At 37.2% G+C, this 19,259-nt stretch overlaps 1 pseudogene; it reads left to right on the forward strand.

The window, feature by feature from the left end:
• Window positions 1-17,408: 17,408 nt before the first annotated feature.
• Window positions 17,409-18,698, forward strand: LOC119877300 (annotated as a pseudogene).
• Window positions 18,699-19,259: the final 561 nt, after the last annotated feature.

The raw sequence follows: 19,259 nt of genomic DNA on the forward strand, positions 1-19,259 counted from the left end.
CCCACCCTCCAAGGGAGTGGCAGTAGTCTCTACCTCTTCATGGGAGAATTTTCAGTTTATAGACCTATTTTTTAAGTCACTGCACCCTCCCCTGGACAGGCTGTGGAGGTGAATGCCATTTTTATTGCTTTACCTCCCTGGTTGCTCAGGCAAATAATCTGTGCATTTTTTTCTTCCTGGCTTTAGGATGTTGCTATCTAAACATGGAAATGATGTGAATAAGATGTAAAGGGAAGGAGCAAATTCCATAGGTCTCCAAGCATTCCCAAAGCCACTGGCCAAGATCTATAGTCTATGACTTTCTTTCTTAAATGGATGTCTCCTCAATCTTGGCCTCTCTTCTTTCATTCCTGAGAGTAAGCCGGGGGAGCTTTGGTGCTCCCTTTGGACCCACCTTTGCCCAGGTCATGATGTTGCTTCCTAAAGGAAGATTCCTCTCTTCTTCCTGAGGTCCTAGATGCAGAGAGTGCTGAATGCAGAGTGGCTAGAGGCCCTGAAATAGATCCTTTGTCTCAGCTGAGTTGTCTTCACCATGGGGCATCATCCAGGTGATCATCATCTTCAGGTCCGGGTAGCATCCTCTTCATGAGTCCTTGACACCACAGTAGGCATGGAAATTTTTCTTAGGTTCCTTTCCCTGATAGACAACATGGTATACTGGAAATACATGAGCTTTGGAAGATTTCGAATCAGGCAGATGCTGGTTCAAAATCTAGCTCTAACACTGTCTGGGTTTCTGTATTTGGATAAGTTATTTAGCGTCTCTGAGCCCCTAGTTTTTCCATTTCTTTATCTTCATTTTAGAGGATAAAGTGAGGGTTGAACGAAACAGTATGTGGAGGTAAACAGCACAGTACCTGGCACATAATAAGCATCAACCAATGTTCACTCAGTGAGTGAATGAATGTGCTTCAGAGCTACCTACAATAATTAAGGAAGACTGATTCTGAACATCCCTCTCTTGCTTGTAGAAACTGACAAAGAACTGGATTGTGTATTTCTGGGGCAGGATCTTGCTTGTCTATTTGTATTACATGATTTGCTGAGTGTCTTGAATACATTCTCTTGGAAGATTTTTCTATCTGCTTTGCTTTTTGTGACACAAAAGGATTGTAATTCATTTTGTATTTGAAAGCTGACAACACAATGTGAGGACAGCCGGAAAGAGCTTTTTTTTTTTTTTTTTAAAGAATTCATATTTTAAGGAAGCTTCTAAGAACTGAGAGCTTGGTTTCTATGAAGAAGTATATTTTTCTAATGACTCCTCTATCTTAGCTATTTTGTGTCAAGATTATCTTAGGAATGGGAAAAGGGGAAGTATGGGATAAAAGAGGTGAGACTGAACAGAGAGAATGAAATGCCACTTCTGATATTTACCTTCCTGCTTAGGGACCTTTCCCTATGTATATTTTTTTTCTTCTGTACTCTCAATGCAGAGAACTGCTCCTGCCTGATGGATGACACAATGCAATTTGCTTCTCTTACTTTCTTTCCCCCCAGAGATGCATGGTTTTGCCTTTAATATATTCAAGGGCAGCCTTTGCTGTGTCTGGATTGGCATTTGTAATTATACACTGTGAAAATATAACGTGGAGAGAGAGTTAACTCTTCTCCTAGATTTTAAAAAAGTTTAATGTGTTAATGCGTTCAAATACCCCCACCTGCGGAGCTGGAGATCCAGTGCCATTTGACTTATTTCTTCTGCATGATAATCACATTCTGTTTAAAAATCACATTCTCTTTAACAAATGAGTGTGTGCTGCTTTGTCGTGTGCTGTGCAGAAATTTTACAATGCTTAACCACCATTCCTCTTTAGTTATTTTCCAAGACATTTGATGTTCTCAACAGCATTAATTGCACTGAGGTCTAGTAGGTTGTAATTAATAAGATCAGACCTTACTTGTGAAGCGGAGCCAGTGAATGGTGGACATCTCACAGTACAGAGGCACAGGTGATCACCAGAGGAACTCAAATAAAGGATCAAAAGCTCTTTATACAATAAGCAATATGATAATTTGATGACTGTGTGGATGGGTGATTTTACCTTCCTAAATATGTATTCCACCATTGTCTTCCTTAAGTTTGAAAAAAATATGAGAATAGCTCAATTGCAATAACTAGAATTACTTCAATTTGGCAGACCACCCATGTGAAGTATCAAAAGACTTTTCTCCATTGCAAAAATGAGGATTTTTGCATATTGATGTGTACTTGATACTATCATTGATCTAAATGGACTAGATTAAAACTTTAGCATAAGAAGCTTAAGTGATTCAAAAGGTGGGACTCTCTGGGAACTAAAGGTTGTAAACTATAGTGAACATTTATTATTTTTTTGTTCTTTTTCCCATTTTGTAAAAAAACTTCCCCTTCTTTTTGCTGGGGAACCACTTCTCACTCCCTTTTAACTCTTATGATTTAATTTCTACCAGTCCAGTCCAGGGCTGGGCTCAGATTGGTTTAAGCCAATTATCATTTCCCTATTTCCTGAGCGTAGTGTGATTGACTTGGAATGGGCAGGAGGCCCACGTCTGGTCAGTGAGCATCATATCCCAGGTTCATGTCTGACCATTGTAGGGAGAGCAGTGCTTCTCCCACTGGTTAGGAAACTGAGAAGAGTTAAGATTTAGAGTTTGACAACCGCCTTGAGACCAGGAGGAGAGATCCTGTGTAAGAAAGAAATCGCAGGAGGAGGGGAACAGAGATGTCTCAGAGATAAAGAGAACAGAATTCTTGAGAAACTATTTGGGCCTCTGTCTTAAACTGACTTTAAGTATAATGCTAGCCCTAGAACTTCCTGGTTCAGAAGTCAAGAATTTTCTCTTTTCCTCACAGAGGATTTGATTTTCTGTTACTGGCAAATCAGAAGACTTCTAATCGAGTCAGACACAAGGAGGATTAGTGCTCACTCTCTGCATTGATGGGATCTATATATGAATGGGCAGGCATTATCTGGCACGTCTTGTTTGGTTCAGACTACCTGGCATTTCCAAGTCTCAGATGTATTTTCTAGTTGTTCTTTTTCTGTTTTTGTAAAAGTAAATTCTGGTCACTGATTACCAATATTCTGCATCTCTTTAAATTTCCACTCTTTAAATCTTATCCAAGCCTCAAGTAAGAGGGGAAATTTCATTAAAACAGTTTCCTACAGTATTGTCTTTTTATCTTCTCCTTTCCATATCCAAGTTGCCCTGCCAAATTTAATAATCGGCTTTGTGACTATATTATAAATCTCCTTTAATGTTCCTCTTTATTGTAATAAATTTTAATCTCTTAACTTCAGGATTCTTTCCTCTCCTGGGCTATTGAGATTTCCCAGGTATTTAAAATGATTCACCTGCTTGAGTAGTTTATTATCTACCACTCTCTATCCCCTCCGCCTCTCACAAAGAATCATGGCTTTTTGTAGAAATTACCACATTCACATTCAGGCTCTTTTTATGTTATCATGGTTTAAATTCTCTGCAAGTTGTTTCCAGAGTTTGTACAATGTTGTAACATTGGCATATAAATGTAAACAACTTAAGGCTACCCCCTAAAACACATGTACGTGCGTGTGCAAGCACATGCACACATGCCTCTGTCATTCCAGTTTTCCAATGGAAAAGAGAGTTCCTTAGGTATCCAATCACTGCCTTAACCTCTCTTCTGTGTGGGAGCCCAAATGGTTCTTTCATTATTTATCTTTGAATTTTCAATCTGTACCTGAGTCAGGTAGGACCTAGTAGTATTTTTTTCTCCATCCCTTTGCCTCTATACAAATAAGGACTTAAATAAATCCAAGAAGCCTATTCTTACTTTCTTTAAAGAGCCTCCAAAAAAGGAAATTCAAAATCTTTTTTGGGGATCTATTTCATTGTCTTATTACTCTTTCATTTTCCGCTATCTCCACGACTCCCTTCCATTATTAAGAGCAGTTTCTTCTCTTGATGTCTGCATCTTCTACCTGTCTGTCCATTTCTCAGTTCTGTTGGATCCACTTCTTTGATCTAGTTTTGAAACGCAGGAACATCCCCAGTATATGAGCTAATCTCAGTTGTAGAGGACTACAGTCAAACTTCCAGCTTTCAATTGAGTGTACCCACTAGTGTATTTAATGGGTACCTCAAATTCAGTATGTGCAAAGAAGACCTCATGGTGTTTCTACTCTCCTTGCCCTTCAGAGATAACTGTATTTTGTTTTGTTGTCCTCCCATGTTTCTTTTTCCATTTAGTAGCCCTATCTTCAACCTAATCACTAGCTAGAAAACTAGGTGATATCTTTGACTTCTCTACTTTTTATACTGCCTTCTGTAATATCTGATCTGTACCATATTAAATTCTTTCCCCCAAATGTCCTTCTTATCTGTTCTCACTTTTATCTTTTCCTGGGACAGGTTCTCCAATGGCTACTTAACTGGTCCCATTGTTTTGTTCCTCCTAGTATCTTCCATATTATTATCAATTTGATCTGTCTAAAATATAGAGCATATAATGTAGGTTCTCTGCTCAAAAGTCATCAGTAATTGCTTATTGCCATAAGCTAAAATCAAACTTCTTGGCATGACTACAGACATTAAAAGCTCAGATTTGACATTCTCCTTTAGTCACTAATTGCCTGACTTGGGAAAATCTCATAGTTTCTCTATGCCTCACTTTCTCTACTGTAGGGATAACAAACACCTTCCAGAATGATCATAAGAATTAAACTATATGATACTTGTAATGCAGTTAATGCAGCACCTAAAGCCTAGACAGCACTCAGAAAATGATCATTGCTAACATTAGGATTGCTGTTGTTATTGTGTACCAGTATAACAGTTGTTACCAGCTTGGCCACCTTTACCTCTTAAGAGCTGTGTGACTATAGCAACCTCTCTGTCCTTGTTTCCTTATCTGCAAAATGAGGAAAATAATCATAACTTCATAAAGTTTGAGGGTGTTAAATTGGCTAATATAGAGTAGTGTCTGACCCACCGTAAAGCATTGTAAAAATGTCAGATCTTATTCTTGTTATTCTCAAGGATATCATGAAGTCATTTCTCAAAGTTATGGAGTCATACTTCTGTACCTTTGTCTCTACTGTTATGTGAGAAATATATGTCTCTGTTTTCTATCATGAATTCTTAGTTTTCTTTGTGCCCTGGGTCCATTTGGCATCTGGTGAAGTCTGTTAAGATGTTGTCAGAACATTTTTAAATGCACAATATAAAATCCATAAATTTACACAAAAAATGAATTATATTTAAAAATAATCAACAAAAGTTTAAAAACTGAATTTGTGTTAGAGTAATGTATGTGCTTTTCTAATGGACTCATAAATAAGATGTAACAATTGGCCTAATAATTACTGTAATTTCAAAGAAGCAATGAACATAAATAATATTTCAATTATCTATAATATAGAACATGCCATGAGAGTACCTGTGATTTCTACTTGACAGAATCACAGGTTCTACCAAAACTATTATGTGTATGGCTTATATTAGTAAATGAAGGAAATGTTAAATGTCAGAGATTGGTGAAAATCAAGATGTGATTTTTTTTTCCCATTCAAATTCATAGAGTCACTCAAAGGCTCATAGAGTTCAAGAAGTTCTTATCTAGATCCTATACATATTTTAAAGCTGAGTTCAAACATGCTTTCTCAAAGTCCTACTTAATCCCAGCCAGTTGTACCTTCTTTATCCACTCATGGCACTATGTTCTTTTCTTTTTTTTAAAGCTCCATATTTTTTTTTCCTCTGGCATGTTATTAACTCTATGCACATGTTCCTCCCCATCAAGGAAGTCAGACCCATGGTCAGTCTTCATGCTGATACACAGTACCTGTGACTGAAGAGGCCATGGTTGGGTAGAAATGTGAGCATGAAGTGGGCAGCCATTACTTATCTCTATTTCCCTAACTGCCCATCGCAACATAAAGTACAGCATTTCTGAGAATGTAGCTCATTTCATTATAGTGTTATTTACTGTGCTGGTTCTGCTGCTTGGGCTGACAAATTGCCCCTCCAAAAGGCAGGTTCTAATCCCATATGCAGTCCCTGCTCAGTGGCAATTTATATGACAAGCTCTCTGAGTTTAGGCAAATATCCTGATATTTTAGCTCAGTTATTCTGACAACAACAATTTCTGCCTTATGGAGTGCATATGTCACCAGAGAAAATCAGCTTCCTAGGCTTCCTGCCTGTTGCAGGAACATAAATTTTCATGGTGAACTTGAAATGCAAATTATGTGCCTTGATACTCTTTGCAAATCTTTGCTTGCACCTAGCAGCCATCTTTGCAGAACTTTGGGTAAAAGAGAGAGAGAGAGAGAAAGAGAGAGAGAGGAAGGAAGAGATAGAGGATGTAAGGAGGGAGGAAAGCTATGCTTTATTTTCTTTGTTGCCTGGTGTCCACCACTGAGCATACATTTTGAGTTTCATGTATTATGATTTTAGGAAAAGTAAGTAGATAATTAGTTTGAGAATTAACAAAAATTAATATCTTATAGTAAAAACTTGTTTTAGCATTTTTTCCTAGTACTAATTTAGAGCAGGGTTTCTCAACTTTAATACTATTGACATTTTAGACTGAATAATTCTTATTTGTGGGGGGAGCCTGTTTGGTCTATTGCAGGCTATTTAACAGCATCTTTGGGTTATAGACAGTACAGGCTAGTAGTGTGCCTCCCCAAGTTGTAACAATCAAAAATGTCTCCAAATATTGCCATATGTCCCTGGGGTGGGGCGGGGGGAATAGCCCACCCTACCTCCTGCTCCAAACCAATAGAGAAACATTGATTTAGAGGATAATGGTTTCCTATTGTGTGTCAGACTCTGCTTTTTGTTTTACATATGTCTTCTAACTTAGTCTTCATGTAGTCCCATAAAGTAAGTGCTATCATTATCCCCATGCTTTAGATGAGAGAGAAGATTCAACGAGGTAAAGCATAGTGAAAAATAAGGGGAACTAATGGGAAGAGATGGAAAACTAATGCAAAGAGTCAGTCAGTCAGTACATGAAGTAGTCTAAGAGTAGGGATAGGAAATCTGTGGTACCATTGTATTACCTGTATGCCTAACAGATATGTCATAGCTACTTCTAGCAGTCTATCTTGAAGAGCTAAAATGATTATTAAAGTGGGCATTACTAATAGAGTAAAATTGACAAGGGAGTTAAGATTTCATTTACCACTCTGGTTGGACTAAGTCTTCTCCAAAAATGGATTTTTTTGTGTGACTGTGCTTTCATAGGTCACTTACAGATAAGTGACCACTGTGTAAGTACACTATCTGTATTACCAACACATAGGGAGGGTCTTTAGCATGCACCCTTAGTAAATGTTGGTACAATAAATATGTAGTACCTGAAATTTTACCACTGGTAAGTCCTGCATGAAGATATAACATTGCCATCTTTCTTTATTCTCATTTAAATGCATATACTTAAAAATATGTAGTATCTAGAGGTAATGACTGAATAATAACAGACTTATGCAACACTAAAAGTACAATTGTGGAGATCAATATATTCAGGTGGTAGATGAGGAAATTGAGGCACAGAGGGAAGAAAAAAATTTTCCAATACAAATTATGGACTAAGTCTGTATAGAAAAGTAATCCATGGAAACTAAGTTTCAGTTTTCCTTTTTACTGTATCATCCATGACTTAACACTTTACAATGAGCACCCTATAGGGCATTTTCTGTTGGAAAGGAAGGTCCTTGGTTAATTTTAAAAAATGTAGAAGGAAGTGGAGACATAGTAGTGGGAAGGAGGCTAACTCAGTAGGACAGAAGCAAAAGATTACAGGGAAGATCAGGGAAAACCATGGAAATACTTCATCAAAAGCTCATTGGCTGGGTTGAATTCAATAACAAATGTTTTTGAAATTATTCTTTTATATCTTCATTTAGTTTTCATTTGGAATGTTCTAGAGCCAGATTTTTCAAACGTAAAAGTCAAAGACACAGACAGGTCAGAGACAGATAAGGATTTTGAAGCTTCAGCAGCATAGGACAAAGAGAGGTAGGCTGAAAATGAACTAGGGATTTGTATTTAGAATGACAGTCAGCTCCAGATCCTCTGTATTCATTCCCTTTCTGTTGAAGCTCTAAGCACCCCTGCCCTGCCATGTGGTTGTATCTGCAAATAGGGTCTTTGAGAGGTAATTAGGATGAGATGATATTATAAGAATGAGGTCCTTGTGACAGTATTAGTGATTTTAAAGAAGAGATAGCAGAGAGTTCTCTCTCTCTGAGAAAGCTACCTCACGTCTCTATCTCATGAGGACACTGTGAGAAGGTAGCCATTGCAAGGAAGAAATACCCCACCAGAACTGGACCATACCTCATGAGGACACAGTGAGAAGGTAGCCATCGCAAGGAAGAAATACCCCACCAGAGCCCTGATTTCAGAGTTTCAGCCTCCAAAACTCTGAGAAAATAAATTTATATTGTTGAAGTCACCCAGTCTATGGTATTTTGTTATGACAGCCCAAGCTGGTAAAGATAATGTTTCACCAAATAGAGAATATCAATAAAAAATATAAATTATTTAAAACAAAGAACCAAATAGAAAATTGCAGTTGAACAATATAATAACTGAAATGAAAAATTTACCAGAGGGATTATACAGCAGATTTCATTAGGAACAAGAAAGAATCAATGAACTTAAAGATGGATTAATTGAGATGATTCAGTCTGAAAAACAGATTAAAAGAATAAAGAAAAATAAAGAAAGCCTAAGAGACTTGTGGGAGACCAAAGCACATCAGCATACTCTTATTGGAAGTTCTAGAAAGCGAGGAGAGAAAGTAAAAACATATTTGAAGAAATAATGGATAAAGTTTGATACAAAACATTAATCTACACATCGGATAAACTCAATGATTCCAAGTAGGGTAAACTCTAAGAGATAATACCTAGAGACATTATAGCAAAACAGCTGAAAGCAGAGACAATCTTGAAAGCAGCAAGAAAGAACAAAATTATCATGTACACGGTGTCCTCCATTAGAACAAAAGTTGACTTCATATTAAAAGCATGGATCCCATAAAACATATTCAACATGTTGAAAGAATAAGATTGTTATTTGAGAATTCTATATCCAGCGAAACTGTATTTCAGAAATGGAGAAGTGAAGACATTGTCAGTAAGTAGAAACTGAGACTATTTTTTGTTGGCAGACCTACCCTGTGAGAAATAACAAAGTCCTTCAGGCTAAAATGAAATGATACTACAGAGTAACCTAAATCTATTAGAAGGAATAAAGAAGACTAGCAGGTTCTCTTTTATTTGTAAGTAAATATAAAGGCAGTATAAATGTATGCTTGGTTTATAACTCCTTTTTCTTTCATTTGATTTAAAGACATCTACAAAAAGCAATAGTTATTAATTTGTGTTGATGGACATTCAGTTTATAAAGATGTGATTTGTTTGACAATCGGTATAAGAAGAGGTAAGGAAATACAGATATATAGGAACAAAGTTTTCATATGCTATTGAAATTAAGTTGGTATTAGTCTGTACTACAATGTTATGAACTAAAATGTTAATTGTAATCTGTAAGGTGATCATTAATAAAAAATAATAAAAGAGATGGCAAAATAATTAAAACAGTACACTAAAAAATCTGTTTAACATAAAAGGAAGCAAAAGTGAAGGAAAAGAGGAACAAGAAACCATAAGATATATACAGAAAATAAGTAGCAAAATGGCAGGTGCAAATTCTACTTTATCAGTAATAACATTAGTTATAAGTGGATTGCATACTCCAAAAAAGGCAGAGATTGGCTGAATGAGTTTAAAAAAAAAACTATTCCAGAGTACCATCACCAAGATAGCAGCATAGGTCATTCCTCACTTTACTCCCCCTCACAAGAAAAACAACTGACAAGTATTTATAAACAAGACACCATAGAGAGACTTCTAGAACATGGGATGAGGCTGAAACATTTTCCTGTACCAAAGAGACCAAGATGGACTACATTAGAAGGGGAGGAGGAACAGCTAAATGCTGACCACATGGCTCTTCCTCTACGTCAGTTCTGAACAATGCAAAAGGAATTCCTTTTCCTCTAGTTGGAAAAGATTGCCCAGGGGAACAATCAAAACCCCAAGCATTGTGAGTTACTCTGTAAGAGCTTCTACTCTGGACTCACCTCACAGGCAATTATAAATATGTGCCCAACATTGATGCACCTAATAGGTAAAACAAAAACTAACAGAACTAAAATGGGAAGTAAATAGCAATATAATAGTAGTTAGGAATTTCAATATCCTACTCTCATCAATGAATACATCAGATAAATAATCAAAATAAGGAAATAGTGGGTTTGAACAACACTAAAAACCAAATGGACCTAATAGACATATACAGAACACTCTATCCAACAAGAGTAGGATACATGTTCTTCTCAAATATTCACGGACCATTTTCTAGGATATAGACCATATGTTCAGCCACAAAGCAAATCTTAGCAAATTCAAAAGATTGAAATTATATTAAGTATCTCCTCTGACTCCAATGACATAAAACTAGAAAGCAATAGTAAGAGGAAAACTGGAGAATCCACAAATATGTGAAAATTAAACAAACTCTCTTGAATGATCAATGGATCAAATAAGATATTAAAAGGGAAATAGAAAAGTTTCTTGACAAACAAAAATGGAAGCACACCATATCAGAACTTGAATGATGCAGCAATGGCAGTTGTAAGAGGAAATTTCATAGCAATAAATACTTACATTAAGAATCAAGAAAGAAAGGAGGAAAGACAATCAAGAAAGATCCAAATAAATAACCCAATCCTATACCTTAAGACATTAGAAAAAGAAAAAAAAACTGGGCCCAAAGTTAGCAGATGGAAAGAAATAATAAAGATTAGAACAGAAGTAAATGAAATATTGAATAGAAAAACAATAGAAAAAATGAAATGAACTAAAAACTGGTTATTTGAAAAGATAAACAAAATTGACAAACCTTTGGAAAACATAGAATAAAAACTTCCTGGCATGGGTCTTGGCAATGATATTTTTGGAAATTACACCTAAAGCACAAGCAACAAAATACAAGTGGGATACATCAAACTAAAAAGCTTTCTGTGCAGCAAAGAAAACCATCAACAAAGTGAAAAGACAACCTATGGAATGGGAAAAAAATATTTTCAAACCATATATTGGATAAGGTTTATATCCAAAATATATAAAGAACTCCTATAACTCAATAGCAAATAAAAAACTCCAAATAATCCAATTAAAAGTGGGCAAAGGACCTGCTAGACATTTTTCCAAAGAGAGAATGTATGACTAATGTACATGAAAAGGTATTAAACATTGCTAGTCATTAGGGAGATAAAAATTAAAACCACAGTGATAGATCACCTCATACCTGCTAGAATAAAAAAAAATTAAAAAAACTGGCATGGATGTGGAGAAAAGGGGGAGCCCTTGGGCACTGTTGGTAGGATTGTAAATTGGTGCAGCCACTATGGAAAACAGTATGGAGATTGCTCAAAAAATTAAAAATAGAACTACCATATAATCCAGGAATTTGAATTCTGGGAAAATAGCCAACAGAAAAAAAAAAAAAAAACACTGACTAGAAAAGATTGCTATACTCTCATGTTCATAACACCATTATTAATAATACCAAGACATAGAAACAACTGAGTATCCATTAATGGATTAATAAATGAAATTTGTGCTATATATGTACAACTGAAATTTTATTCAGCCATAAGAGATGTGGAAATCCTATTTGCAACAACATGGCTAGAACTTGATGGTATTATGCCAAGTAAAATTTGTCAGAGATATAAAGACACTACTATATAATCTCACTTATTTGTGGAATCAATAATAAAAAGCTACCAAATTTATAGCAAAAGAAGTCAGATTTGTGGTTACCAAAGGCAGGGGGTGGAGGAGCGGGGGAATTGGATGAAGGTGGTCAAAAGATTCAAACTATCAGATAAATAAATATTAAGATGTAATGTACAACATGATGACTATAGTTAACACTGCCATAGGATAAATAGGTAAATTGTTAAGGGAGTAAATCCCGAGTTCTCATCCATGAATAAATTTTTTGGTATCTTTTAAATTTTATTTTAATTCTGACATACTTAACATGCAGTGTTATATTAATTTCAGGTATACAATATAGTGATTCAACTACTCTGTACACTATCTAGTGCTCATCACAACAAGTTTACTCCTTAATTCTGTCATCTATATCACCCATCCCCCCCACTTCCCCTCTGGTAACCATCAATTTGTTCTCTTTAGTTAAAAGTCTGTTTCTTGGTTTATGTCTCTTTTTTCCTTTACTCATTTGTTTTGTTTCTTAAATTGCACATATGAATTAAATCGTATAGTATTTGTCATTCTCTGACTGACTTATTTTGCTTTGCATTGTAATCTCTAGCTCCACTTGTATCATTGTAAATGACAAGATTTCATTCTTTTTGATGGCCGAATAATATTCTGTTATATATATGTATATATACATACATATACATACATATATATACACACACAGCACATCTTTTTTATCCATTCATCTATCGATGGACACGGGCTACTTCCTTTTTTTCTTTTTAAAAATTGTATCTCTATGGTGATGGATGTTAAATAAACTTTTTGTGGTAATCATTTTATAATATATAGTAATCAAACTATCATGGTGTATATGTTAAGCTTACACAACGATGTATGTCAATTATTTCACTAAGACTGGAAAAAATAATTCCACTGAACTCTGTCTAAAAAGATATGGTTTATATTCAAAGACACAAATAGATTGAAAGTAAAAAAATAGAAAAATATATACCATAAAAAAATAACCCCATAATCTAGAGTGGCTCTACTAATAGTAGACAAAATAGACTTTATGATAAAGCTTGTTATTAGACATATAGAAGGATATTTTATAATTATAAAAGGTTAATTTCACCAAGATGGTATAATAATTATAAATGCTTATAAACTAAACAATATAGTCCTGAATACATGAAGCAAAAACTGATAGAATTGAAAGAGAGTCAACCAATTAAACTTTAATAGTTGGAAACATCAATGTTCTATTTTATAGAATAGCTAAAACACCTGGATAGAGGATGAACAAGGAAAAAGAAGACTTTATCAACACTAAACAAACTATACCTAATACATCTATAGGGTTCTCATTCAGTAACTGAATTCTCAGTGCATTGGGAACATTCTCCAGAATGGATCATATATTAGGCCATAAAACAAGTCTCAATACATTTGAAAGAATTGAAATCACACAAAGTATGTTGTTCCCTGATGACAATGTAATGAAATAGAAAATTAGCAACACGAGGATATTTGGAAATTTCCAAATATGTGGAAATTAAACATTATCTTCCTGAAAAACCTAAATAACCAGTGAGTTGAAGATAAAAATCACAATGGAAATTAAAAAATACTTTGAAATGAATGAAAAGAAAAAAATGTATGCTTTATTAATATAGAAATGAAAATCCTTTACAAAATATCAGTGAACCAAATCCAACAACATATAAAGAGGATTATATACTAGGATCAAGTGGGATTTATCCCACAGCTATACAAGGCTTGCCTAACATACAAAAGTCAATCAATATAATATGCAACATTAATAGAACAAATGGGAAGAATACATTTGATTATACTAATAGATGCAGCAAAAGCATTTTGCAAAGTCCAAAATCCTTTCATGATGCAAACAGTCTCAACAAACCATGAATAGAAAGGAACTTCCTCAACCTGATAAGGAACTTCCTCAATCCATCAAAGCCCCATAGTAAATTAGCATCATACTTTAAGTGTGAGAAACTGAAATATCCCCCCAAGATCAGAAAAACAGCAAGGAAGTCCACTCTCATCAATTTTAGACAAATAAAAGAAAAAGAAACAAAGGGATACCATATGATTCATGGGGGGAAAGTATAGTCTTTTCAAGAAACAGTGCTAGGACAACTGGATGTCCACATGCAAAAGAATGAAGTTAGATTCCTACCTCATGCCATTAATAAAAATCAACCCAAAATGGATCAAAGACCTAAAGGTAAGAGCTAAAATGAAAAAAACACTTAAAAGAAAAGAAGTATAAATCAATATTTCTGACCACTGATTAGGCAGTGGTTTGGCAAATATGATACTAAAAGTACAGACAACAAAAAGGAAAAAAATGGATAAATCAGACTTCATTAAAGTTTATATGTTTATTCTTCAAAGGATACTATGAAGAAAGCATAAAGACATCCCACAGAAAGGGAGAAAATATTTGCAAATTATATATCTGTTAAGGAACTACATACAGAATATATAGAGAGCTTTTACAACTCAAAAATTAGAAGACAAAAGCCTAATTAAAAATCGGGGAAAAGATTTGAATAGGCATTTCTCCAAAATAGTCAATTAGCACATGAAAATGCTCAATATCACTAATTATTAGTGTATTCCAAATAAAAATCTCAATTGGATACCACTTCACATGCATTAAGATGGCTATGATAAAAAAGACAGACAGTAATAGCAAACATTAAGATGTAGAGAAATTGGGGCCATCCTGTTTTGGAGATGGAGATTGGTACAGGCACTTTAGAAATCAGTTTGGCAGTTCCATTGAGCTATCATTTGACCCAGAAATTGTACTCCTTGATATATCTCCAAGAGAAATGAAATTATGTTCACAGGAAACTTGCACATGGAATTTCAAAGCAACATTTTTCATAATGATCCAAACATGGAAATGACCCCAGTGCCTAATAATTAATAGATAATGAAAGTGTGGTGTGCCATTAAGAAGTATAAAAATAATGAAGTACCAATATAAGCTACAGCCTCCATGAACTTTACAGCCTCATTCTAAGGGACAATAGCTAACTAAAAAAGGCCACATATTATATGATTTCATCTATATGAAGTATCAAGAATGGACAAATCCAAGAAAATATTAAGTTCAACAGTGGATGCCAGGATTTCAGAGGAAGGAAAGATGGAGAGTGACTGCTAATGGGTATGGGATTTCTTTTGGGGGTGATTATAAGGTTCTGGAGTTAGTGGTGATGATTATACAATGTCATGAAGAGTATTAAATGAATAGTACACTTTAAAGGTGTGGATTTTGTGGTATGTGAATTATGTCTCAAAAAGTATGATAAAAACTCATATTCAAGTTATTTCACCCTTAAAAAAGAGTAGATGTGATTGTGTCAAATAAGTAAGAGCAGGAAGAGCATCCTCAGATTTTTATAAAGGAACTGTTTGGGCACTGGGAAGTCATAAAATGTGCCACTCACATACACTTCAAGCTACAAGCATACTACAATTGATGCCAGACAGAGGACAATACAATGGATTCCAAAACAAGATATTCCCTGTACTCCTGGTGATTCAGTTCTAAAAGATTTAGTAACTAGCATCATAGTGATGACCATTGATTTTATAATAGACATAATCACTCCAGAAAAATCTAGAGCTGTGCTGTCCAATATAGTAGTCACAAATCACATGTGTCCATTCAAATTCAAATTCAAATTCAAATTCAAATTCAAATTAAATGCAATTACAACTCAATTCCCTAGTTGTACCAGCACATTTCAGATGCTCAGGAGCATAGTTGGCTACCATACTGGACAACACAGAGCAGTCCCATCATTGTAGAAAGTTCTGCTGGACATGATTGGTTTTGAGAGACATGAATAGAGAACAGAAGGAAGGGAAGGGGAACAGTAAAGGCGTCTAATAAAAAACCTTCCGAAATTTAAAAATCTTGGGAATTCCAAAACCTTCTAAAAGTTATTCAACAATCAGAGCACTGAGCACCTGTCTACTATGGGTCATTCTAATCAATAGCAATTGATTAATTGATCCATTGATTTATTCAGTATTGTGGAATAGCAACTAATACAGAAATCTATGCTTGGGACATGGTATAAAATAACCAAACTGTCATAGTGTCTCTTCTCAAGCAGCTTACATTCCAGTGGAAGAGATAGCCCTTAATCAGCTTTGGCATAAAGAAATATAAAATGACAAATGTGATAATCACTCTGATGGAGAGGTATCTGGACCAGTGAGAACATATGGGTGGTTTGCTTGACCTACTGTGGAACATCTTTTCTAAGGATGGGGACACCTGAGATGGGATTTAAATGAATAGATTAAGAAAAAAGAAGAACAATTCAGCCCAAAGACAGCATGCACAAAGGCCCTGGAGCATAGGGAGTTTGACAGGAAGAAGGAACTGACAGGTCCACTGGGGACCATCACAGAAAGCGAAGGGAAGCTGGGTATGAGCTGAGGCTAAAAAAAGTGGAGTCACTATTCTCTGTACCTGAAGCACCAGCATCAGCTGCAAACTTGACTCTAAGTCTCTACCCCAGGCCTACTGTGTTAAAATCCCTATTTAACAAGATCCTCAGGTGATTAGTAGGCATATTATTTGAGACATAGTCTATTTCAAGAGTCCACAAACTGTGGAATGCAGGCCAGATCCTCCCTCTGCCTGTGTTTATGTAGAGAGTTTTATTGGACCACCATTTTGCCTGTTCATTTATGAAGTATCTCTGGCTGCTTTCTTGCTGCAGTGGTGTAATGCAAAGGTTGCCACCTCTGAGGCATTGGTTGGCTGGCAATGCTGAAAATGTTTACTATCTCGCTTTTTACACAGAAGTTTCTGATCCCTTGTTTATACTGTGCCATACCTCAAAGATAGCATTAAAGATTTGGCACTTATTCTGAAAGCAGAGGAAACCTGTGAAGACTTCCCTTTGGAAGGATTGCTCTGGCTGCACAGAGGTAAAAGGCAAACAGACAGCAGAGGGGTGCTCATTCTCAGTCTGAACTTGGATGATCCTCCACAGTTTCCTCCCTGTTGTCCTGGGCTTCCATCTTCAAGGAGAGTCTTTGACAAAAGTCCTTATGACTACTCCCTGAAGAAGACCTATTGGGGCCATCTCAGCTCCCAGGAGCACAATCAAAGGATAAGGAGGCTCCTAGGAACTTTGGCTCATTCTGAACTGAACTGAACTATTGGGGTGTCCTGGATCAGCTCCAATAGCAGTTCCCCAGGTTCCTCCCTCACCTGATGGCACAGATGGAGAGCATGTACTACACACTCCAGAAGATCTGACAGGGTCTTCAGGAACATCATAAGCAGGCAGAACACTTCCTGCAGACCATGGAGACCTGGAGCCAAACTCTGGCTTCCCTGCCCAGGGAGTACCAGATGAGCTCAGTCTCCTCTGGTGAGCAGCCTCACCAGAATTGCTAGGGGCCACACTGCCCCAGGCTTCCCTGTACCCCGTGGTCAAGACCCCACAGCCCTCCAGTCTCCAGGGGCCACACTTTAGAGCTGTCATGGCTACAAGGTCATCAGACTGGCCCAAGGAGCCCTCTAGAGCAGATGCTGCTCTAGTCCACTAGCTGGACATGCAGCCTTCCAGAGCCTCTGAGCCCCAGGATGTTGTGACTGAGCTACTCTGGCAGAATTTGTTGAGACCCACATTAAGGTGGGTTAGCTATAGAACAAGAAGACACAACAGGCACCAGGCCTGGAATGCCAGGACCATATTACTTGGGACTGGAGCCATGTACCAAAGACACTTTTCTTCTCAGCCTACTTGTGCTTCCAATCCCAGTGCCCCTTGAGGGTCCTAAAGAAGGGAGCACAGAGCCAGGCACCAAAGCAGAGGGGGTGCTATCCCATGTGGCCCAGTAGTCTGCTTGGAGAATCTATCTATTTCTGAAGCCCATATGCTGGGACCCTGAGGACTTTGGGGACATGTGGAAAAGACCAGGCGTTGTGTTGGCAATCCAAGAAGTTGACCATCCCACATAAAATGGAGAAGATGGAGATGCTAAAACATGGGGAATCAGTGCTGGCCAGGGCTGTCAGCAGCTTCATGTGACATGGATTCATCTATGGGGAGAGTGGTGTCAAAGTATGGAGCCTGGTCAACCAGGTCGTAGAGGAAAGGTTTCCTGAGAGCCACCTGTGTGTACAGACCCACCAGGTGTACTTGCACACCTGCCTACTGTCCTCAAACAGCATTACCATGCTGATGAGTGGCCATAACCTGGCTGGTATGTGTATGTGGGGCTTGACAGTGCCCTCCTTGCATATGAAAGATGAGTTGCCCTGTGTACGTCTCACCTGCCAGGCCCTGGCCTCCTGCCCTGAAGACAACTTGGCCTTCATTGGCTTCACTTGATGGCACAGTCAGGATCAAGGACCCTGGGCCACCCAAATGGAGGGAAGAGCATTGCTAATAAAGACCAGAACATCTGGACTGGGGGTATGGGGAGTGGGGATGGATCTGGACACCTGCCTATGGTGCTGGGACCTGAGGACCACTGGGGAGCCCAAGAAATACCAATTTGAGTCTTAGATAATGAGCCTATTCCCTAGTCCTCAGGAGGACTGGGTGCTGGTGGGCATAGCCAATGGCCAACCGGCTGCAGTCCATCTAAGTGGGCCAGAAGCATGTGGTGGGGTATAAAGAGGAAACCATCTTGGGTCTCAAGTTCTCCCCTCTTGCTTACTGGTGGGTGAGCATTGAGATGGATGACCTAGTCAGCATCTACAGCATGCCTGCAGTGACCACAGAGTTCTAGGTACTGGAGACTTCTTCCATCCTATGCTGTGATGTGTCCCTCAGTAATTGCCTGGTTGTCACAGGGTCCAATGACCACATCTCGGTGTACCAGATCACCTACTGAGGGGCTTAGCACTATGGTTCTGACTTGGGATCCTTTTTTGGTCTTTTTCCTCCAACAAAGCAGCGGCATTGTGGTGGGTGGGCTGGGTTTCTTTCCCATTGCACATTTGGGCCAAAGATCTTTGTAATATATGTGTAATAAAGCAATTGGAAAAAGTGGAAAACAAACAAACAAAAAACAAAAAAACAAAAAAACAAAATAGGCACACAGAACTTGCTCCAGAGGAACTTAGGGTGAGAACCCACTTTGTCTCCCAAATTGGTTGTTGACTCTTTTCAGGAGGAAGAAGAGTATATTACTGCCTAGTTGTTTGTTGTTGTTAACTCCTTCAGTGCCTGGCAGAGTGCTGTTTAGCCAGAGATTGGTTCTATTTAATGATTTGGTAAATAGCTTGACCTTATTACAGTTAATACACTCTTAGAAACTTCTTTTGTGGACACTTCAAAAGTCAAAATGCCATGATTCCTGATATGCCTTTAACAGTTTCCTTGACAGCTCAGCTATATATTTGACATAGAACCTAGGCCAATATAGTAGATGGCAAGCTCTTGACTACCTTGT

The sequence above is a fragment of the Canis lupus genome, chromosome 20 (genome assembly GCF_011100685.1).
Source record: "Canis lupus familiaris isolate Mischka breed German Shepherd chromosome 20, alternate assembly UU_Cfam_GSD_1.0, whole genome shotgun sequence".
NCBI classification, from domain to species: domain Eukaryota; kingdom Metazoa; phylum Chordata; class Mammalia; order Carnivora; family Canidae; genus Canis; species Canis lupus.